We start from the raw sequence: 15,303 nt of genomic DNA on the forward strand, positions 1-15,303 counted from the left end.
TATGACTTTTAATCACTTTTTTTTACGTACTTCATGACTTTTTTCGACGTACTATACTATGACTTTTTATCACTTTTTCAACGTACCATACTATGACTTTTTTCGAAGTACTAGACTATGACTTTTTTATGACTTTTTTCGACATACTATACTATGACTTTTTTATGACTTTTTTCGACGTACTATACTATGACTTTTTTTGACGTACTATACTATGACTTTTTATCACTTTTTTCAACGTACTTTACTATGACTTTTAATCACTTTTTTTGGCGTACTTCATGACTTTTTTCGACATACTATACTATGTCTTTTTATCACTTTTTCGACGTACTATATTATGACGTTTTTATCACGTTTTTCGACATACTATACTATGACTTTTTTCGACGTAGTATACTATGACGTTTTTATGACTTTTTTATGACTTTTTTCAACGTACTGTACTATGACTTTTTATCACTTTTTTCAACGTACTTTACTATGACTTTTAATCACTTTATTTTACGTACTTCATGACTTTTTTCAACATACTATACTATGACTTTTTATCACTTTTTTCGACATACTATACTATGACTTTTTTATGACTTTTTTCGACGTACTATACTATGACTTTCTTCGACGTACTATACTATGACTTTTTATCACCTTTTTCAACATACTATACTATGACTTTTTTCGAAGTACTATACTATGACTTTTTTATGACTTTTTTCGACGTACTATACTATGACTTTTTATCACTTTTTTCAACGTACCATACTATGACTTTTTTCGAAGTACTAGACTATGACTTTTTATCACTTTTTCAACATACAATACTATGACTTTTTATCACTTTTTTCGACGTACTGTACTATGACTTTTTATCATTTTTTCAACGTACCATACTATGACTTTTTTCGAAGTACTAGACTATGACTTTTTATCACTTTTTTTCAGCGTACTTTACTATGACTTTTAATCACTTTTTTCAACGTAGCATACTATGACTTTTTATCACTTTTTTCAACGTACTATACTATGACTTTTTTCGACGTACTATACTATGACTTTTTATCACTTTTTTTCAACGTACTTTACTATGACTTTTTATCACTTTTTTCAACGTAGCATACTATGACTTTTTATCACTTTTTTCAACGTACTTTACTATGACTTTTAATCACTTTTATTTTACGTACTTCATGACTTTTTTCAACATACTATACTATGACTTTTTATCACTTTTTCAACATACTATACTATGACTTTTTATAATTTTTTTCGACATACTGTACTATGACTTTTTATCACTTTTTTTCAACGTACTATACTATGACTTTTTTTCGACGTACTAGACTATGACTTTTTTATGACTTTTTTCGACATACTATACTATGACTTTTTTATGACTTTTTTCGACGTACTATACTATGACTTTTTTATCACTTTTTTCAACGTACTATACTATGACTTTTTTTCGACGTACTATACTATGACTTTTTTATCACTTTTTTTCGACATACTATACTATGACTTTTTATCACTTTTTCAACATACTATACTATGACTTTTTATCACTTTTTTCGACGTACTGTATGATGACTTTTTATCACTTTTTTCAACGTACCATACTATTTCTTTTTTCGAAGTACTAGACTATGACTTTTTATCACTTTTTTTCAACGTACTTTACTATGACTTTTTATCACTTATTTCAACGTACTATACTATGACTTTTTATCACTTTTTTCAACGTACTTTACTATGACTTTTTATCACTTATTTCAACGTACTATACTATGACTTTTTATCACTTTTTTCAACGTACTTTACTATGACTTTTAATCACTTTTTTTGACGTACTTCATGACTTTTTTCGACATACTATACTATGACTTTTTATCACTTTTTTCGACATAATATACTATGACTTTTTATCATTTTTTTCGACATACTATACTATGACTTTTTTATCACGTTTTCCAACATACTATACTATGTCTTTTATTCAACATACATACTATGACTTTTTTATCACGTTTTGACGTACTATATTATGACTTTTATGAAAAAAATGCCATGTATTCCACTTTTGTTTAATACATTACTGGTGTTATTCAACATTTCAATGAAATTCATACTAATTAAAACCAGTCCCACTTTTCCAACTATTCTGACTACTTCACCTTCTTCTTACGCAATCATGCCAGCAATCCAGTTTAGCTTTACCAATTTAGCTTTTCAGCATTCACAATCATTTTCTGCAGGAATATAACAAACATTCAACATCAACACATCTGGAGATACATTCTTTTTACTGGACACGAAGGGGATGAAAAACTGTCATCGTAAAGTAACTAAAGCTGTCAGACAAATGTAGAGGATTAAAAAGTACAATATGTTCGTCTGAGAGGCGGAAGAAGTATTCAGATCTTTCAGTAAAATGTAATGTGATTTAACTTGATTGAACAATGTAACAATCAAACATTTACCTTGTATAAAAACAAAGAGAGATGCATTGTGCCAGGTAGTAGCACAAACGTCACTATTCGCCTGTAGTCCCTGGGCAGGTAAAGTTCTACACGTGTTGGTACATTCACTGTTGGTTTTAGTCTTTTATTGGGATTCACTGACAAGAAGAAAACTATAGAATAATGTCAATCTTTTAAGAGAACATTCTCTAGTGAGAATTGTTACCAGGCTGTTTGTCCTCTTACAATATAAAACATTGAATAATTTATTAAAGAATAAGAAAGCTTTAATGCAAATAAACCAAACAGAATGTGAACAAACTAAACTAACGTGTGTCTTTGTCTTTTCAGGTCCCACTTGGACACTCATTCTTCTCCACACTATATTATTTGTTTGCATGTAGGAGAAGAACAGTAGAAATTATATTTATACAATATTTATTCAATGAATGTTAATGCAGCTGCAGACAAACACGCTTCACTGAGCTTGAATAAAAGAAAACCTGTAAAATCCACACAGAAGCTACATATGTTCTGTACATAACTCTTAATAAATGTGGTGGTACGGGATGTTGTGTTGTATATGTATATGAATATATGTGTGTGTGTGTGTGTGTGTGTGTGTGTGTGTGTGTGTGTGTGTGTGTGTGTGTGTGTGTGGTCACGATGTACAGAAGCAGCCTCTAACATGTCTGCACAAGTGAACGCATCATTGTTTCTGCTGTGTCGCTGTGTGGAAACATCATGGGAATTCAGAGCTTCCTATTGGACAGTCTGCAGTCTGCATGCATGCGGGTGTGTGTGTGTGTGTGTGTGTGTGTGTGTGTGTGTGTGTGTGTGTGTGTGTGTTGTGTAAGATGACAGTGAAACTGGGTCAGTGGGGCCTCAATGACCTTTTTAATAATTTCAAAGCAGAGCAAAGAAAGAAAAAAGAAGCTAAATTAAAACCAAGAATTATTGTTTTCAATCAAAAGGAGAGAGCATGACGTCCTTCATATATATTCATACAGTGTATACAAAACGATCAACAAGTCCTCCAAACAATACGACAATATAGGTAGTTTATTCCTACCCTCTAATATGACCCAGAGGAGCGTTTTCCGTCCTCACATCTAAACCAGCGAACTTAACGGTTGCAGCTTTAAACACGCCGTTAACATTATGAAACACTCTCAGTTTGGTTAGGTTTAGGCACCAAAACTACTTAGTTAAGTTTAGGAAAAGATTGTGGTTTGGGTTAAAACAGACGTTACTTCACTTCAGTTACACATGTGACGCTGAACATACATGACTCCTTTTATTCCTTTGTATTGTAAAGTTTAAAAAAAAATGGGCATTTATTTTTATTTTTAAAGTCCTGTGTTTGCTGCTCTCACCCCCGATTTCCACCAACTGCAGAATGTCTGCAGATCCGCTCCGGTCAATGTGTGTATTTTCACTGACTGCTGAACGGCTGCGTTCCGACTGTGTCCCAGCTCCGGGCGATCCGCAGCCCTCCGGAGCAGATATGCAGAGCTTCTATTTTTGCAGGACGCCAGAGAGCTCCGCAGTAATTCAGCACAGGGCAGATAGTGCGGGACAGGAAGTCGAGCACAGAAGCAAAATAAAACATCCGCTTAATTTTCAAAATAAAATACACCGTGCTCACAGCGGATCATATTTCCCTGCACTACACCTTGAAAACGTCATAATGGGCGGAGACAGGCCTGAAGTCGTAATGGAAACAAACTGTTGTTGGTTTTGTGGCTCTGTTAATAGAAACTATATCCTGTTATATCGCACGATCATACGTGAATTCGCAGGATCTCGTGGGTCCTAGTGACTTCAGCTGTCACTCATGGCCGCAGCCATTCTGCAACATATACAGACCTGGTGGGTATTGAAGGACGGCGGAGCACGGAGCCGACATGCAGCGGAGCCGATCCGCAGTAAGTGGAAATCCGCCATTATACTTTGTCACCTTACTTCCTGTTTTGCTCCACGTCATAATTACTACGGCCACTACTGGGCGCCGCCACTAGAAACATAATTGTTGTTTGAACAATCAACCTATGGGAGCATATTGTGGGGGATGACAGTCTCAAAACTATTTATTGCAACTGAATACATGTTTTCCCCATTAAATACAAGCTTTTCAGCCCCTGTTTGTTGACCATGCTTTGCTATCACTATCTATCTTTTCCAACACACTGTCTGCACTGGCACCAGAAACATTTCCAGGAATAGCTGAAGGAATGATTCCTTGAAAGACTGTAGGGGGATTTAAGTTACATAACTGAGCTTCCTGCGGCCTGATACATGCTGCAGATGTGCAGAGACAACTGAGCACGTGTGTGTGGGCTCAGATTAGGGTCAAAAAGGTTTGTAAAATGATGTTTGGTGATGAATTTCAGAGCCTGTGGTTGTGGTCATCGTTTGTAAACCTGTGGAAAACTCAGCAGAAAAGCTCTGCAGCTGTACAAAAGGGTTGAGAATGTAAAAGAAAGAGTGGCTTCTCTCATACGTTCTGGAATATTAAAGGGCCACAATTGAAATTTCCCTTTCAATTCCCCCTTCAAAATTATAGGGTTAAACTTGTTCTTTCCAATTTTACTCATTGTTTGACCACATGACTAATATATGCTGTTATAGTTGCACTCTTAGCCAAAGAGAAACTGAAATATACCCACTTAATGTGAAACTGACATCATGTATCATGTATTTAGTAGTTTGTCATGGTTTTCTATCTAAAATAACTTCACTCTATATTTGAAGGGCAGACACTACAGGCTGTAATACTGCCATGTTCCTCTTGATGGCGATGTTATCACAACCTGCTGTCAGCTCCTGTGAACCTGAAGCAGTCATACAATGAATGGGCTTTTTCACTTTGTAAAGAATGTTGTATAGCTTCCATACAACATGCATGCATCCAAGTTATATTTTGGGCAATTTAGTTGTAAGAAACACATATTTCTGATATAAAAAACTTTGAAAATGGGTCAAATTTGACCCGAGGACAACACAAGGGTTAAACATCAAATTCAAAGTCTTTTCAAGACTTTCCAGGTACAATCCCCTCAAGTTAAAGGACCTAACAGAGAGCTGACATCTAACAGAGAGAAAACATTTTTTGTGAGGACGTACTGAAAACATTTCTTGCAAATACAGGCACAGGTGTGTAACGTTATCTTCATCGCCATCCCATCCACCACTGTCGTCGGCGTGGTCATCGTCTGTTACGTCGTTTTTTTTCCTTATCAGCCGAGAGTCGAAAACAGCAACAAATGAAACAACATGTTGGTCCAATTTTTACCAGCTGATAAAGTTTGACGCACAAACAACTGCTTGTAAAGTAACACAGGACGTTTATGGTGTTTGGATTGGTTTAACACTTCCCTCGTGTTAAATAATGTGAGAATTTAGTTGACACATACACACACCAATCAAAACAAATGACAAGAATGGCCGTAAAAAACAGCCGTCTCTGTTTTGATAGAGCTCTGGATCAAGTCTGTTTGTTCCATTATATCTGCGTCTGCAAAACCCACAATGTCAGCTCGACCCAGAAGGCCAATAAATGGCCTTATGTCAACAGCAGGATGTGGGGTTTCCTGAGGACGAGCTGGACACCTGCCAAAACTGTGAATTAAACCTCATGTTATACTGAGTGTGTCTGCATAGGCCACGTGAGCTGCATACTTCAGCACCTCAAACCTATGGTGCAACTGGCTGAACGTCTTGGGTCAAATAAGGCGAGTCGAAAGGTTTCTGTCCCGGAGTGACTCGCATTTTGTTTTTGTTGAGTACTCTTGCGATTTGTAGATGAACAGACAGCAGAGGCCTCATGTAACCTTTGTCAGGCTACTGCATGTATAAAGTATATAATGTGTATACCAGTGGTGTAGTCTACGTGATACGCAGGTATACGCAGTATACCCACTAAGAAAGCTCCAGGATTTCCATATACCCACTTAAAAATGTGCAATACAACGATAGAAATAAAAATGTAACAACATACTTTCCGTTATATTTTTGATATATTTTGAATTGTCATTCTGTGTTTTCCTTCGCATAGGCTAAATAAAGAGATTTCCACCGTAAATTAGTGCATTAAAGTGTATCACAATGGCACTCAAAATTCCCCTGGGGGAGAACACTCAGACCCCATATGTCCATTCTGGTCCATATATTTATATAGTACAGTATACCCGCTAAAATACATTAGACTACACCACTGGTGTATACATATCAGTGTTTTGATGTTGTGATTTACTGAACAACAATACTGTAACTGAAAAACACTTAAATGCTCCCTTAAATGTTTAGAATAACCAAATTCATGCATGTATGTGAAATGTGAAATGTGAAATGTATGTCATTACCCCTCATCCCCTCCCCTTTCACATCTTCAGCTGTCCTGTATCATGAAGGCCTAAAATGCCCCAAAAAATAGTAATATAAAAATAAACATAAAATCTTATGTAACCCCTGCAATACTCCAAAGTACACCAAGGGGTACGCATACCCCCATTTGAGAAAAAATGACACGTGTCCTCTTTCAAAAATGTACTTATTGTACTTGTATGCTTGTTTATACTTCTACTCCACTACACTTATCTTTCAGCTGCAGTTACAAGTTAGAAAACATTGGCTCAGCTTATAAAATATAATGTGTTGTTAAAGATTAAACAACCAAAAACTAAAGTGTACAAAAACACAAATATGGAAGCCTATTTACATCACAGGAAATCTATGTTATTGTCACTGTAAAAACAATTGCTTATTTTGCAGCAAATAACATTTTTAAGTAGTTTTCTGTTTTTATTTTTTTATTTTATACAAAACTCTAAAAAATGATGGACATGGTATGTAAATTAAAGAGTAACTTTGCAAAAGAGCAAAGAGAGCCAAAATGCAACCTAGGGTGTTTTTGTGAATGTACAAGAGTCAAACTTTCGTTTAAAAACATAATTAGGACAGAAGCATCACTGTTAAGATTGACCGTATTTTCGTTTTCTGGTCAAATGGCCTTTTGAATGAGAGTAATAGGGGCACTACTATGATCGCATGAAAACACCCTAGGTTGCATTTTGGCGAGAGTTAGGCTTTAACACCGTAACCGGAAGTGAAGTAAGGTCTGATTTTAACCCAGACCACGATCTTTTTCTAAACTTAACTAAGTAGTATTTGTGCCTAAACATAACCAAACTGCAACCATTTCACAACGTTAAAGATGTGTTTAAAAATGCGACCTTTACTACGACTGACATTCACAAACAACCCATATTGTCAAATGGTTTGGAGGACTTGTTGGTTTTTTTACACTCAGATTTAAAGCTATAGTGTGTAGTTTCTGTCTCCCCCATGAGGAATTCTAAGTAAGGACAACAAAACTGTCGGTGCGTCCACGTGATACAAGCCTTCTGTGATCGCGCACCGCTACCCCTCCTCCACACAGTTGCTAGTAGCCAAGGAGGACACGGAGGATAAAAAAACATGGTGGACTCTTCAGAAGAGGTCATCATCTTCACTCGAGTTTCTGCGCCGGGAAAGTCACCGGACGCCACAATCTTCTGAAAACAGCCATACTGAGAAATACAGAGAGTTGTGTGGAGCTGATAGTCTTAATTAGCTTTGTAGCAACTCATTTGTCAATGGCTTGAATGTAACAGGCGTTCATTAATATCAAAAAATTACGCACTAAAGCTTTAATGGAAATTGTTGACAATAAGAAAAAGACAGAATAAGAATGAAACAGTGTCTTCACTGCACTAAAACAAATGTAGTTATGATACCATGAAAGGAATGTATATGAGTCAGGGCAGTCTTTTCTGCTTAAAAGATAGAAAACACACACACAACGTCTAAAAATCATAGCCAAGCAGCAACACGTACTGTGTTGTCATTAAACTTTGTATTTCCACGTTTCTGACATTTATGCAGGAACTTATGTGTGTGCATTGGAGAAAAATAGAAACCATGACGCTGTAGCAGCAGAGAGCTGCTCCACCTGCTCTTCTGTCCATTTGTTACTATGGTGAAAGGAGGACGAGAATAGCACTCAAGGACACTTCATATTTAATCTGAGCTGGAACGATCATCCAGCAGAACAAACATGCAAAATAAACTGGAGCAAAGGTTCTGGGATTTAAAAAAAAAACAAAAACAACAACAACACACAGGCCTTTTCCAACTACGGAAGCCCTGAGAGCAGAGTGAGAGAAAACTCAATTCTGGTGATCCAGTTTGATCTAAATAGTTTTCCCTCCTCCAGGGATAAAAGTTGTTTTGTAACTTCCTGAATATATATTTTTTCCATCTGTCAAACAAAAAGAGGGTTTATCAGGTGAATTTCTTTTTTGTCCGAATCATTTTCTTTGTTATTGTAACGCTCATTTCAGTCACAAGAGGCTACAGTGAACCACGACCCCTTGTTCTGTTCTAAAAAAGGACTAAAATCATGTTTTCTCTCAGCTGTGTTTTAATTTCTCTATACACTCTAAACACAAGGTACATATATTTTGTGCTGGCGAATTATGTAACATTACTGTCATGTCTTTCTTTTGGCTAGAAAAGTATTTTAATCAACGCTAAAAGCTACACAATCTAAATTTTAAATTATATATATATATTTTTTTTTTATTTTTTTTATATATATATTTTATATATATATATATATATTTTATATATATATATATATACATATATATAAAAAAATATATATTTTATATATATATATAAAAATATATATATACATATATATATATATATATATATATATATATATATAAAAAATATATATATATATATATATATATATATATTTTTTTTTGTCATAAGGGTTAATGAATAAATGAAATAAATGTACAAATTGAATTCCCAAACAATTGAAAAATGTTTGGGAAGGACTCAGAGAAAGGAGTGAATTTCCCAAAATTTGCAACAGAAAATCTGACAAAGTATTTTTTTTATTTATTTTTTATTTACTTTTTATTAGTTTTCTTTTAACATAAACATACAACATAACATAACATGACGAGAGGAGGATTTGAGCATTAAATAAAACAGCAGTTAACATAAGCACATCATATATAAAAATATACAGATGCTGTTTGAAAATCGAGAAAAAAAACCGTTTCTTGATAAAGGATTCAAGACATGACGAAGGGATGTTTTGTGCATTAAGTAAAACAGCAGTTAACATAAGCACACCATACATACATTTATAAAGATGCTGCTCGAAAATAGGGGAAAAACATTTCTTATTAAGAGGATTCAACCTTATTTTTGCGATCTATATGAAGTCAGGTCTTACAGTTACAATGGCTAAGCCATTTTGACCAGTTCTCTTCAAAAATATCATTTTGGTTCCGTAGTTTGAATGTAATTCTCTCCATAACATGTATATTATAAATTATATCAATCCACTCATTTATTGTTGGTTTGTCTTTCTTAAGCCACTTTCTGGTCAAAGCCTTTTTACACCCCACTAACAACACCCTCAAAAGGTATTTGTCTCGCTTTGCATATTCAAACCCATCCAGATCACACAAGTACATGAAACTTAAAAACATTTTCCTTTTAAAAACAGCTTCCAGAACCCCAAGAGCCTCTCTCCAAAATGGAGCCACGGAGGGGCAGCTCCAAAAAATATGAAAATGATTTGCTGAAGTATTCCCACAGGACCTCCAACAGGCAGTCTGATTTGAATAGTAGCCTAGGTCTTTTGCGCTGGAGAACAAAAGAATCGAGTCGCGTTTTTCCAACTGAATTCCCTCCAGGAGGGGGAGCTTGTCACTGACCACTGCTGTCTGCAAGTCCTGTCCCATTCCTCTTGTGAGATTGTAAAGTCTCCCTGTGCTTCCCATCTTTCCTTGATATCCACAGTATGATCACTTTTAAGGTTTTGAAAAGCTGAGTATAGTTTGGATATTATCTTTGGAGGGGGACATTCTTGTAGGCTCTTTGAAAAATGTTAAGAATTTCATCCCTCCCTGAGGCAACCTTCCTTGGGAATTTCTTGCTCGTAAAATCCCTGATTTGCAAATATCTAAAGTGATCCTGGTTCTGCGGTCCAATTTTTTCTTTTAGGTCCTGGAAACTCAGAACTTTACCCTGATATGACCTAAGAGTGTGCAATATGCTGTAAGTCCATTTTCTGTCCAGGTTTTTAACCTTGTATCGTAGTTATTCGGTACAAAATCTGGATCATATGCAAACCATTTAAACCTTTCAGTTTCTCTCCTCAATTGATACTTTTTAAGTATTTCACCCCATGCTGTCAAAGAGCCAATTATCCATGGGTTGTTGGGGTCCGAGAGGTGATTAGTTAATGAAGGATCTCCAATCAAACTATTAACTGGTATTCTCTTTCCCATTGCCATTTCTATTTTTTCCATTTCGATCTGTAATTTGGAGTACACCATCCCACTAATGGCCGAATTTGAGCTGCTCTATAATAATTTCTCAAACAGGGGAGGGCTAGTCCCCCTTTCTCTTTTGGCAGTTGTAGAGTTATATATTTTATTCTTGGTCTCTCCCTGCCCATATAAATCTGGAAAGAAGTTTATCCCACTCTCTAAAATACGGTTCTGGTTTCTCTATTGGTATCGAGTGAAATAAATATAAAAGTCTTAGTAGAATGTTCATTTTAACCGAATCTATACGAGAACTGATATTGAGATAAGGGCTCAAGTTCCATTTATTGATATCTGTTATAATTTCTTTTTTGAGGGGGCCATAGTTAATTTCTTCTAGTTTTGATATGTCTAAAGGTAGGATAATCCCTAAATATTTTATAGAATTTTTGTCCCAGTCTAGATGATACCTGGAGCGAAGACATTGAGGGGAATCAAAATGGAAACTAAGAACCTGAGTTTTTTTCTTATTTAATTTATATCGTGAGTACCCATACTCATCTAAAATAGACATCAACGCTGGCAGAGATTCCGTTGGGTTTGAAAGGCTAACAAGCACGTCATCTGCGAACAGGGACAGCTTTTGTTCACCTGCTGCCATATTGATACCTGTGATCTTGTTGTTTTGTCTAGTCCATTGTGCCAGTGGCTCAATAAAAATTGCAAATAGAATTGGACTTAGGGGACAGCCCTGTCTTGTTGATCTCTCTAGTAAAAATGAGTCTGTGAGTTCTCCGTTCATTTTTAGCTTAGCTGATGGTTTATCGTAAAGGGCTTTTAATGTATTAATAATTACTTGATTGAAGCCAAATTTCTCCATAACGTTGAAAAGAAATTTCCATCTGACCGAGTCAAACGCCTTTTCCGCGTCTAAACTAACCAACATGGCCTGTATTTTATTTTGATTTATATGTCTGATAATTTGTAGAGATCTTCTAATATTATCATGTGTCTGACGCGCAAGAACAAAACCTGTATGATCCATATTGTTATTCGGGGTAACATTTTCTCAAGTCTTTTTGTGATAATTGAAGTAAATAATTTATAGTCCAAATTAAGCACACTAATTGGTCTGTAGTTTGCGCAGTCTAATTTGTGCCTGTTTCCCTTAGGTATAACTGATATAATCGCTTCCTTCCATGATGCAGTAGTTTCCCCTTTTGTCAGGACCCAGTTGAATGTTTTTAATAAAATAAGTGTCAAAACCTCCTTCAGTTTCTTATACCACTCTGAACCGAATCCGTCTGCACCTGGGGATTTATTAGCTTTGAGTCTTGAGATAACTGAGTAAAAGTAGTGGAGTAAAAGGGGTCCCTTATCTTATATATTGCATTGTCTGCCGGTTGTTCATTACAACGTGTGTCATAAACGTGTCTGTATGATATCGTGCGAAAACCAATTCGTAAGATATCCTACTAAATTAGGCGACCGCCGGCTGGTCAGGTGACCACCGATCACAATGACAATTAAATTAAGCGGTCTTTACAGTTACATTTAGCCGAGAAAAGGTGACTGTGAGCCGGTAAAGGGCACCGAGAGGTCCCGACCATTTCAGCATCCGTTGCAGTTAAGTTTAAGGTGACTGTCATTCAGCGACGGCAGTTAGAGTTAGGCACCAAAACGACTAGTTAAAGCACTAAAGCACTTTTCCGCTTCGGTCCCCCTACAGGTTGGAAGCGGAATTGTCCATTACCGTTAGGCTACCATCACCATTATTCTTATGTCTCATTCAAACTACAGATCTGCTACCCGATCTGGCAAACTTGCACCAAAATAATGTACCTTAAAATAATGTTTCCAAAATCATTTCAGTGGTTCATCAGCTCGTAACAGTGTGAACAGCACTTCTGCATTCGCTTTGCGGCCCTCTATCGGCTATAACCGCACTATGCAAGTTTGCCAGATAGGGTAGCGGATCTGTAGTTCAAATGAGACATAATGAGACATTATGACAGCGGTAATGGACAATTCCGCTTCCAACCTGTAGGGGGACCGAAGTGGAAAAGTGCTTTAAGTTTAGGAAAAAGGTTGTGGTTTGGATTTAAACATGCTAACCTGGGTTGAAAGCGCTGTGTTTAATGACCCACACACCCACGCAGATCTCCTTCTTACGCTGACCAGAGTTCATATACAGCAGCAGTCAACGTGGTGCATACTGCAAAACAATAGGTGGAAGACTTGTGAATTACAGTGCTTTACTTTTCCGAGCTATATGTACGAATGGTTCATGAGAACAGCCTAATGAAAAAGAGTTTCTGTTGCAATTTGCATGGGGTCATGTTGTATAATGCCTGGACTAAAATGTTTATTACTACATTCAAATTTAGTGTTGTATTTAGGCATAATTGTTATCGAGTGTCCAGTCTTGTTGTAAACAAGTTTCTCTATGACTTTCTGGCTCAGCCCCACTTTTCTCTCTTATCTCATCCAACATATTTCCTGTTCAGGTTCTGACGTCAAGGTCTTTTATTTAGAGCAGCATGAGTGGCTGCGCTAGCTATAAGTAGTTCAATATATTACATAAGCGCAGTAGCAATACTTGTTTCAATTGCAGAACATGATGATAGGTTATCTCTGCAGTCTTTTGTGGAACACACTTCTCACAAAAAACCCATAAAGTACAGCAGTAGGGCGGCGAGAAAACATTTATCACGGTATGATCCAGAATTTTCCTGGAATTGTCGTAAAGCTTTGATTTATGGCTACGAGAGAAGTCAAGAGTGTCCAGAGTTGATGGATGTGGTGATCGTCACACATCCTAAACGACTTGAGCTTTGTTCTCCAGATGACGAGAGTTAGTTTTATTGTTTTAGGATTCAGAAGTGGAATACATTTCTAGAAGTTTTGACGTGATGTGTAGATGTGTTGTGATGTGCTGATATCTTTTTAGCGTCTGCCCTAAAATAAATCTCCTTTACCGAAAGTTGATATTATTTTGAAAGGAGCAAAACATAGTGATGGCACAGTGGACATGACACATGCCTTTGGTGTAGGAGCTCTGGGTTCAAGTCCCACTGTGATACATCAACCAATGTATCACAGAGCAAGACACTTAACACATAGTTGCTCCAGAGGTGTGTGACCTCTGATATACAGTATAGCAATTGTAAGTAACTTTGGATAAAAGCATCAACTAAATGACATGTAATGTAATATCAGACTGTCACCGATCTGTCAGTAATTACTGTTTAATGTGAAACCACAGTTGTTTACCCCTTTGCATGCCAGACCCTTGAGTCATGTCTGGTGCATCAAAGTTGGCTGTTTTCATGGTTTGAAAAACTACTAAGCCAATCAGAGCTTTGTAGACAGGATTAAGAATTGGGACGTCATCTTCCTGTGCCACAGACTGAATTTTGTTTTTATAGAAAATAGCCATTAAAATGGCAACAAGTGTGGATGAGATAGATTCAGCTATGCAGGTTACTGTAAATCAGCTCACATACATAATAAAAGTTAAATCTGAATGCTTCCTTCATTGACGCAGCAAATATTAAATGTATCAATTGATAATTTGGCCACTTGGGGGCAGCGTAATAAGCGAGACTTTCCTCCCCTAGTCTATAGCCACGACGTTCCACTTCCAGGATTGCTCTGGTGCCGCAGGAAACACCGCCGGATGCGTGTATTTTCACAGATGTCCGTTTCCTTCCGATTTCTCTTTTGTTGGTATTTTAAACTCCGGTGGATTTCTGAGGACTATGGTTAACTGCTCCTCAGATCTCTGCAGGGTAAATCCAGACAGATAGCTAGACTATCGACTACGACTATTTTGCAGCGGCTCCATGCAGAGTTTAACACCGCCCATGACGATTGTGATTGGTTTAAAGAAATGCCAATAAACCAGAGCACGTTCTTCTCCCATCCCAGAATGCAGTGTGGAGTCGCCAGACCCTCCTGCGCTCCGCAGCGTGTGGATGGTCTGGCAAAGCGAGGCTAGTCCTCCCCTGAAAAATGCTCCTATAACGCCGGGAACACACTGCACACTGAAGCACAACGAATAGCTCTTAGTCTTGTTATTGTAGGCCTATCACTTATTAAAGTAGTATTTTATATTTTTGCATTGTTATAAAGAAGTCAAACTAGTTTTAAATTACTCCCACAGAGATCTCATTAAACCAGCTTGCTCTATTGCCTCCATTTTCTCATTCAGAATTACATTTTGTGCTGTTAAAAGGGATTTTAGGCAAATCAACACACACACACACACACACACACACACACAGTAGGTTAACTTTAGTCTCTAATTCGCCCAACCCCCAAATTATGCAACAGGACATTTTTAAGAAGAGAGAGAGAGAGGGATCAGAGTTACGTAACTGTGTTGAAATATATCTGGAGTCACATGTAAAGGGCCACACACACATACACACACACACAGACACAGACACACAGACACAGACACACACACACACACACACACACACACACACACACACAGACAG

General features: G+C 36.9%; 1 protein-coding gene across 1 annotated transcript in view; it reads left to right on the forward strand.

Annotated features, from left to right (window-relative positions):
• Positions 1-4,176: 4,176 nt before the first annotated feature.
• Positions 4,177-15,303, forward strand: part of LOC144521039 (uncharacterized) — a 35,502-nt gene continuing 24,375 nt past the window's right edge. The window contains exon 1 of the mRNA XM_078255274.1: positions 4,177-4,387. The gene's annotated coding sequence lies outside the window, so the exon portion shown is untranslated. The remainder of the gene's footprint in view (positions 4,388-15,303) is intronic.

Source organism: Sander vitreus, chromosome 1 (genome assembly GCF_031162955.1).
Source record: "Sander vitreus isolate 19-12246 chromosome 1, sanVit1, whole genome shotgun sequence".
In the NCBI taxonomy this organism is placed as follows: Eukaryota; Metazoa; Chordata; class Actinopteri; order Perciformes; family Percidae; genus Sander; species Sander vitreus.